The sequence below is a fragment of the Bubalus bubalis genome, chromosome 14, assembly GCF_019923935.1.
Source record: "Bubalus bubalis isolate 160015118507 breed Murrah chromosome 14, NDDB_SH_1, whole genome shotgun sequence".
Classification (NCBI taxonomy): Eukaryota; Metazoa; Chordata; class Mammalia; order Artiodactyla; family Bovidae; genus Bubalus; species Bubalus bubalis.
This window is the reverse complement of record NC_059170.1, coordinates 34,344,601-34,353,175: the sequence shown is the minus strand read 5'-3', so window position 1 is coordinate 34,353,175 and position 8,575 is coordinate 34,344,601. Positions and strand designations below refer to the sequence as shown.

Here is an 8,575-nt window from a genome sequence, read left to right as displayed (position 1 = left end):
CTGGCAGGTAAGGCTCTTCTCACCCCAACTAGGAAGGAGGCAGAATGGCAATTTAAGTGTCATTGAGTGGAAATATCAGAAGTACATAGGCTACTGAGAACTTCGTAGACAGAACGAAAAGGAAAAGTAGAAGGTCCGAGAAGGTAAGGAAGATGGGAGGAAGTGAATCTAAGGCAACTGTATTGGAGGGCATGATTAAAATTTTTAAGAAGGGATTAGAAGGAGACTATGGTTTGAAGATGAAGCCTAACCACCTCCACATACTCTGTGAGGTCGAATGGCCCCCTATGGGAGTAGGATGGTCATCAGAGAACACCATGAACTTAAAAATAGTGGAAGCAGTCTATACAATAGTCACAGGAGAGCCAGGACACCTGGATCAATATCCATACATTGACGCATGGCTAGGGTTAGCTCAAGACCCTCCTACTTGGACAAGGTTCTGTATCCAGAAGGGAAAGGGGAAAATATTAATGGCACAAAAATTGACTGATGATAAAAAAGGAAATTCTACAGGATTTGGACGGGGACGACCTGAGCCCTCCCCCATACTGGATAATGACGCTCCTGCCTCAGTGCTCCACCAGGACTGGAGGCCGCCTTAATGCCCAATCCAGGGCCAGGTGAAGTCCTGCAGCAGCTGCTGCTCCTCCGCCAGCTCTTCCCGAGGTCATAGAGCCGCCACCTTGGCAGGCTTCGATCCCGGTGACAGAAGCCTCTGGCCAGCATTTCCAGGATCCGGCTCCAGCAGAACTGCCCAAGCTATACCCGCCTCTCCTGGTGAGTACTGACAGGAAGGGGAGGGAGATGTTGGAATTAAGCAGAGACTGAGCTCTGCCAGAGAGCTGGAGGGAATGAAAGAGAACAGACAAGAGATTTGCAATGCTAGCTCCTACTCTGGTAAAGTCTATCTTCGGCCGTCCTGAAAACCTCTTCTGCCCCAGGGACAGGACAGTACTTCAATCGGTCCCCACAAAGGCCCCGGGTCTGTTACAGCCAAACCAGTGTGCCTGGTGCTGAGCTTTTGGCCACTGAAAGAATGAATGCCCTAAGGCAAGGAAGGAAAAGGAAGCTCCTGCCGTTGTGGGGCTTGCTGACTTGGAAATTAAATAGGGCTGCCGGGGCTCAGAGATATCAGGTCCCTGAGAACCCATGATAACCTTAAAAGTGGGGGACCAAAACATTGACTTCATGGTGGATACAGGAGCAGAACTGTCGGTAGTAACAAAACCTGTGGCACCACTATCCAAAAAGACTACTGCTATAACTGGGGTATTGGGAGAAGAGATGATTAAATCATTTTGCCAGCCCAGAAAATGTCAGATGGGGGCACCAAGTGGTTCATGAGTTCATCTACATTCCTGAGTGCCCAGTACCCCTGTTGGGAAGAGACTTGCTCTCCAAACTAGGAGCACAAGTGACTTTCTCCCCTGAGGAGAGGCCCACCTTCCGGATGCGCACTATGGCTTATTTGCTCTCTCTCTCTCAATACCACCCTAAGATGAGTGGAGGTTGCATGAGCCTCTGAAGGAAGAACCGGGTGGGCTGGAAGAGCATGAGAGCGAGCTAACTCAATTATTCCCTGAGGTCTGGGCAGAAGACAACCCCACCCCTGACCAGGCTGGCTAAACATCAAGCCCCAGTGATAATAAAATTCAAACCAGGCACCATCCCGGTTAGCAAGCTCCAGTACCCACTACCGATGGAGGCCTGGGCTGCCATACTGCCCCGCATCAATAGATTGAAACAAGCGGACATTCTAGTAGAGTGTCAGTCGGCTTGGAATACGTGGATCCTATCGGTCAAAAAGGAAGGACAGGACTATAGGCCTGTACAGGATCTCAAGCTATTCAACCAGGCTACTGTGACTTTACACCCCACTGTTCCAAACCCCTATACCTTACTTAGCCTCCTCCCGCTGAGGACTAAAGTTTATATTCGCCTAGATCTCAAGGATGCCTTCTTTTGCATACGCCTCGCCCCAGCATCACAGCCCATCTTTGCCTTTGGATGGGAAGATCCAGTCGGGGGCACCACGCAACAGCTCATCTGGACTCCCCTCCAAGAACACCCCAGCCATCTTTGGGGAAGCCTTGGCTTCTGACCTGAATTCATGCCATCCAGGAGAGTATGGATGTTGGCTCCTACAATATGGGGATGACCTGCTGCTGGCCGCCGAGACCAAGGAAAAATGCTGGAAAGGGTCAAAAGCACTGCTCCAGCTGCTGATGGAAGCAGGTTACCAGGTGTTGAGGAAGAAGGCACAGATCTTCAAGGAGGAGGTAAGGTATCTGGGGTTTGTTTTAAAGAAGGACACAAGGTTCCAGACCCTAGTTGGGTCTTATATACTGATGGCACTAGCCTGATAAAGCAAAGACAATGGCTGTCAGGTTAGCCAAAGTGGAAGGGGCCATCAAGACTGAAAAGGGATGGTGGGAATTGCCAAGTGGCAAATTATTGGTACCGGAGAAGCTGGCACACAATCTGGTAAGCCAAACACACCAAGTGACCCACCTAGGCATGCTGCCTGCTCACAGGTTAATTCTGCCTCTCGGGTATTCAGACAAAAACCTCCGGGTATTCAGCTGAAAGGCACGCTGCCCTTTAAATACCTGGGAGTGGACTTCACTGAAATGAAACCTCACCGACACTACTGTTACCTGCTGGTCATGGTATGTACGTTCTCGGGATGGGTAGAAGCTTTTCCTACCTGGACTGAAAGAGCATCAGAAGTAGCCCGGTGCCTGCTTAGGGAAATAGTTCCCAGATTTGGACTTCCTACCAGCATTGGTTCAGACAATGACCCGGCTTTTACAAGTAAGCAAAACTTAAAACATCAAATGGAAACTGCACACTGCATATAGGCCCAGAGTTCTGAGATGGTGGAATGAACCAACTGGACATTAAAGAGACTCTCCAAGTGGATCATAGAGACGAACTGCTCCTGGGTGGACTTGTTTCCGACGGCTCTGCTCAGACTCAGGATGACCCCACAGTCCCAGGGCTATTCTCCATACGAAATTGTGTATGGAAGGCCCCCTCCCATAATAAAACAGGTGCCAACAAATTTGCCTCAGGTAAGAGGGAATAGGATTTCACAGCAGATGGAACTGGGTAAGGTAATAAATCAGGTAACTAAGTTTGTACAAGAAAAGGTGCCGTTCCCCTTTGGGGAACAGATTCATGAGTTTACACTTGGTGACCAAGTATGGGTCAAAGATTGGAAACATGATTTGCTAGCCCCTTGGTGAAAGGGCCCTTATGTTAGTTATTCTAACTACCCCTACTGCAGTTAAAGTTGCAGATATTGTCCCTTGGATCCATCATATGAGGGTGAAGAGAACATAACCACACAGACCCAAAAAACACTGAGTGGACTGCACAGAGGGACCCCGCTGACCCTCGAGAGACTAAGACCATCCTTAAGAAGAAGGAAAAGAAGATCCTGGACGAGCCCCTTCAGGATGAAGCCACACAATCAACTCCTGCTGCTTGGCCTCATCAACGTGATTTTGAATTTAACTTCTGTTTCAACTCAGGACAATGTTTTCATCTCATGGGCGCATTCCTACACAGACTTCCTCAACACTTCCAACTGCTGGGTATGTAGGGCTATGCCTCTGTCAGTGATGGGTGGACTTCCTTGGTGGGTGTCACCACTCTGCCAAGGAGATTTTAAACTACTCTGCTCTTTTCTGGGATGACAAAAAGAGACTTTCCTCTCTCTTGTCAATCATAACCTCTCCTTGCTCTCTTGGTGTAAGACCTACAGTCAGTAGACTTGGGTCATGGGGTTACATTTGATATAAATGCCAGTGTAACAAAAGCCTAACCTACTTGTTGTAAATCTACCCCGGTAGCCCTGGTAAATCTACCTTATTTACATGCTAGGTGGACAAGATCCGTGTTTCAATGGTATGAGTATATTGCTGCCTTATTCGTACCCTCTATAGGGACAACAGATATCATGATTAAAGTAGAGGCCTTGACTAATTTCACAAAACAGGCCCTCCTAGATAGAACAAAAGCCATCCAAGCCTTAAATGAAGAGCAAATCCAAATGAGAAAAGTGGTAATTCATAATAGAATGGCTTTGGACATATTCACAGCTGCTCAAGGAGGGACCTGTGCTATAATTAAGGCTGAATGTTGTGTATACATCCCTGACTTATCTGGCAATGTGTCAACTGCTTTAGATGACATGAAAAACCAGGTAAAAGCAATGCCAAATGAAAACATTCCTTTCTGGACTTCGGTCCTATCTTGGGTGAAGGGCGATTGGTGGAAAACTATATTTACCACTGTTGTAGTTGTCTTGATAGTTCTGCTTTGTGGACCCTAAATTTTACAATATATTATGAATTCTGTAACCCAAAGGTTGATGTCATTCTCCCAAATTGGTGGTCAGAGAGCCAGGGTGCAATATATCCCTATGAATGATGCTCATAATATGAGTTAAGAGCATCAAGAGGGGGGGATGAAGAAGGAATTCATAGGGCCTGGACTCCATCTTAGGCCTGTTCATGCTGATCATGCTCTGCCACCTTTCCAATGGACTCTGAACTCTGTGTTTAGTGCCTATGAAAACAACAACAGAAGGAAGGATAAGACCCCTCCAGACGGGGGAACCTTGAAGATCGTATGTAGGTTACTTATCACCTAAGAGAAAACATACACTAATCACCCCTTCCTCCAGACAGGCCATAAATTTTTCTGTATCTATCAGAGTGTAACCTCGGGTTTATTGATTATTGGCTAATTGTTTGACTGTTTGAGCACATGAGCACATAGCATGTGAATGATGGGGTTATTGGGATTGTATTTTCCTTGGTTTATGTAAGTCTCAAGGAATTTGGAGTGGTGGGTTCAGACACATACACATGGGGTATAAAAGATTTTCACAAATGCTGGTCGGGGTCCTTGGCTAAGAGGAGACTCTGCCTTGGGCCCACCGGTGTAATAAACTGCACTTCACTCTCTGCATTGTCCTTCTGAGTGAGTTTGTTTCCCAGAACGTGTGGCTACAACAGATTCACTCCTCTTTTCCTTTCATTACATTCTGTGATCATTCCCCATCTATTCTTCTCTTTTAGGGATCATCATAGTAAGGATTTGTCTCCAAATACCTTCTATAAGCATCAGGGCTTTGAGTTGAATGAGTTGGGCTTTTCTTGTTCAGTTGAGTCAAACTTCATTTTTGCCTGTCACCATACAGTCTTTTGGGTTTAGCTCTTCAGGTTTAAGGATGCATGAAAAGTAAGGCTATTTACTTTCAATGTGACTTGTTTCTAAGTTTTTCTTAGTTTCTCTCTGTCTCTCCAATGTGCTGTGAATGAAGAACCAAGTTATAAATGTGTTATACACAGTGCATACTGAAGGAATCTATTTTTAGGATATAATTTTTCCTCTTCATGGTAACATTATAATCTAAACATACAGAAAACAAACAAGGAGACTATATGAGGTAGATCAAGACTTCTTTATTCAGGAAAGAACTGAACTTCTCACCTGGAAGTATGGTGGCCATTTATATGGTCAGAATTAAAAATAATAATAAATTTATGAATTAGAGGATATAATTTTGATTATTTAAAAGAAATCTTTGAATAAATGTTCACAATTAATTATTTTTTATTGTGACACAGTATAAAATTGGTAGCATAAAAATTACCATTTTAACCATTTTCTAGTGTACAATTAGCATTATTATTAAAATACTTTCACAGTATTTTTCACAGTGAAAGTAAAATACTTTCACATTTCCAGAACTTTTTCATCACTTATAAAAAGAAACTTTGTACTCAGGAAATGATAATACCTTATATTCCTATCCCCTCCGGCCCTGGCAACCATCCTTCTACTTTTCCCTCTGAATTTTCCCATTCAGTCACCTCATATAAGTGTAATTTACAGTGTTTGTTCCTTTGTATCTGACTTAATTCATGTACTGAAGGAGGAAACAGACAGAACAGGATCCATCTTGAAAGCAGAACTCCATCTTGGGCCGGACTGTGGACTTTAATCTATTGAAACGACATACCAACTGGAAAACCAGGCTTCCTGGATGGAAGAGCCCCAGGGATCGTACCTAGACTCTCTTTTGCCTAAAAGAACACCCTAATTATCTGTGTAACCAAATAGAATCATAAATTCTATTATGCTTATTGGGGTATGGCCACAGGCCTATTGATAATTGTCTGCTGTTAACTACCTAGGCTTAAGGCATATGAATCACGGGTTAACTTTGATTGTATCTTTCTTTTCCTTTGTTCAGACTAGTTTCAGGGAATTTGGGGAGGTGGATTTGGACACGTACACTTAGGGTATATAAGGTTTTCAGAAAAACTGGTCAGGGTCCTTGGCTGAGAGGAGACTCTGCCTTGGGCCCACCGGTGTAATAAACTGCACTCCACTATCTGCATTGTCCTTCTGAGTGACTTTGTTTCCCAGAACGCGTGGCTACAGCATTTTGTGCATGGGCCAGGAAACTCCTCACTTTAAGGAGACAAGTCCCATTTGGGACTACTCCTAGGCCTTGTAGCTCGAATCTTCTAGAGCGGGGAAGGCGCCTCGCCCTTCTGGAAGGATTCTGCTTCTCAATGCCCGGACCTTTCATGTTAGCAGGTAGTGGGCGGCAGCAGGGGAACTGAGCATTTAGGTGAGGAGGAACCCACCCGGTAGGGTGGAAGAGGGGGCCTGATCACCTCCCTGGGAAGGATTAGAAGGGGCACAGACCCACAGGAGCCTGGAATAGGCAGGTGGCAATGATTGCTTGGTACACAGATTGATGAGTGTGTTAGGGCTTAGAAAGGAAATTTGTGAAGGTCATTTAGGAGGTGGTGTCCACGCCGTCTTGGGGAAAATTATTACCAAGCAATTGCCAGGGGATTTTTAGGAGAAGAAACTTGGTTTTTGTGTGCTTGTATTCTGCCCTCCCCAAGGAGGTGTCCCATCTGCTATGAATCTTGACCCCCTTGCAATTGTCAGGCTAGAAGGTGGGGGATACATAAGTGAGTACGAATTGGCTTTTCCAGAGATGGCCTGGGATGTGGGATATTTAACCCATCTGTATTTTCATCTGTACCTGATCAAGCCCATCAAGACAAAATGGACTTTAAAAGTTAAGGGAGAAACAGTCTTGGACCACGTGCTGTTCTGGTTCGGCTGTGCTGACTGGCAGGTGAAAATGCCTAGCCCCCTTCTCCCTCTGGGATCTGGCAGGAAAGGCTCTTCTCACCCCAGTTAAGAAGGAGCCAGAATGGCAATTTAAGTGTCATTGAGTGGAAATATCAGAAGTACATAGGCTACTGAGAACTTCGTAGACAGAACGAAAAGGAAAAGTAGAAAAAGGTCCGAGAAGGTAAGGAAGATGGGAGGAAGTGAATCTAAGGCAACTGTATTGGAGGGCACAATTAAAAATTTTAAGAAGGGATTAGGAGGAGACTATGGGTTGCAGATGAAGCCTAACCACCTCCACATACTCTGTGAGGTCGAATGGCCCCCTATGGGAGTAGGATGGCCACCAGAGAACACCATGAATTTAAAAATAGTGGAAGCAGTGGATACAGTAGTCACAGGAAAGCCAGGACACATGGATCAATATCCATATATTGACTCAAGGCTAGGGTTAGCTCAAGACCCTCCTACTTGGACAAGGTTCTGTATCCAGAAGGGAAAGGGAAAAATATTAATGGCACAAAAATTGACTGATGATAAAAAAGGAAATTCTACAGGATTTGGATGGGGATGACCTGACCCCTCCCCCATACTGGATAATGAGGGGCCTGCCTCCCAGTGCTCCACCAGGACTGGAGGCCGCCTTAATGCCCAATCCAGGGCCAGGTGAAGTTCCTGCAGCAGCCACTGCTCTTCCACCAGCTCTCCCAGAGTTCGTAGAGCCGCCGTTTTGGCAGGCTCCGATCCCAGCAATGGAGACCTCTGATCAATGCCCCCAGAATTCCACCCCAGCTGGACTTCCTAGATTGTATCTACCTCTCCCGGACAAAATCTCAGAACTACACTGCCTGATAACAGGTCAATGTTGCCTCTCAGACAGAAACCTCCAGGGATTCAGGTAAAAGGCACACTGCCCTTTGAACACCTGGAAGTGGACTTCAGTGAAATGAAACCTCACCGAGACTACCATTACCTGCTGGTCATAATACGTACATTCTTGGGATGGGTAGAAGCTTTTCCTACCCAGACTCAAAGAGCATCAAAACTGGTCTGGTGCCTGCTTAGGGAGATAATTCCCAGATTGGGATTTCCTACCAGCATTGGATCGGACAATGGCCTGGCTTTTGTAGCTGATTTAGTATAACAAGTAAGCAAAATTTTAAACATCAAGTGGAAATTGTATACAACATATAGACCCCAGAGTTCTGAGATGGTGAAAGGAAACAACAGGACACTTAAATAGACACTCTCCAAGTGGATCTTAGAGACTGACTGCTCCTGGGTGGACTTGTTTCCGACGGCTCTGCTCAGACTCAGGATGACCCCATGGTCCCATGGCTCTTCTCCGTACAAAATTGTGTATGGGAGGCTCCCTCTAATAATAAAACAGGTGTCAACA

The 8,575-nt window shown here is 45.6% G+C and overlaps 1 pseudogene; it reads left to right on the top strand.

Annotated features, from left to right (window-relative positions):
- Nucleotides 1-1,955: 1,955 nt before the first annotated feature.
- LOC112578887 lies at nt 1,956-4,459 on the top strand (annotated as a pseudogene).
- Nucleotides 4,460-8,575: the final 4,116 nt, after the last annotated feature.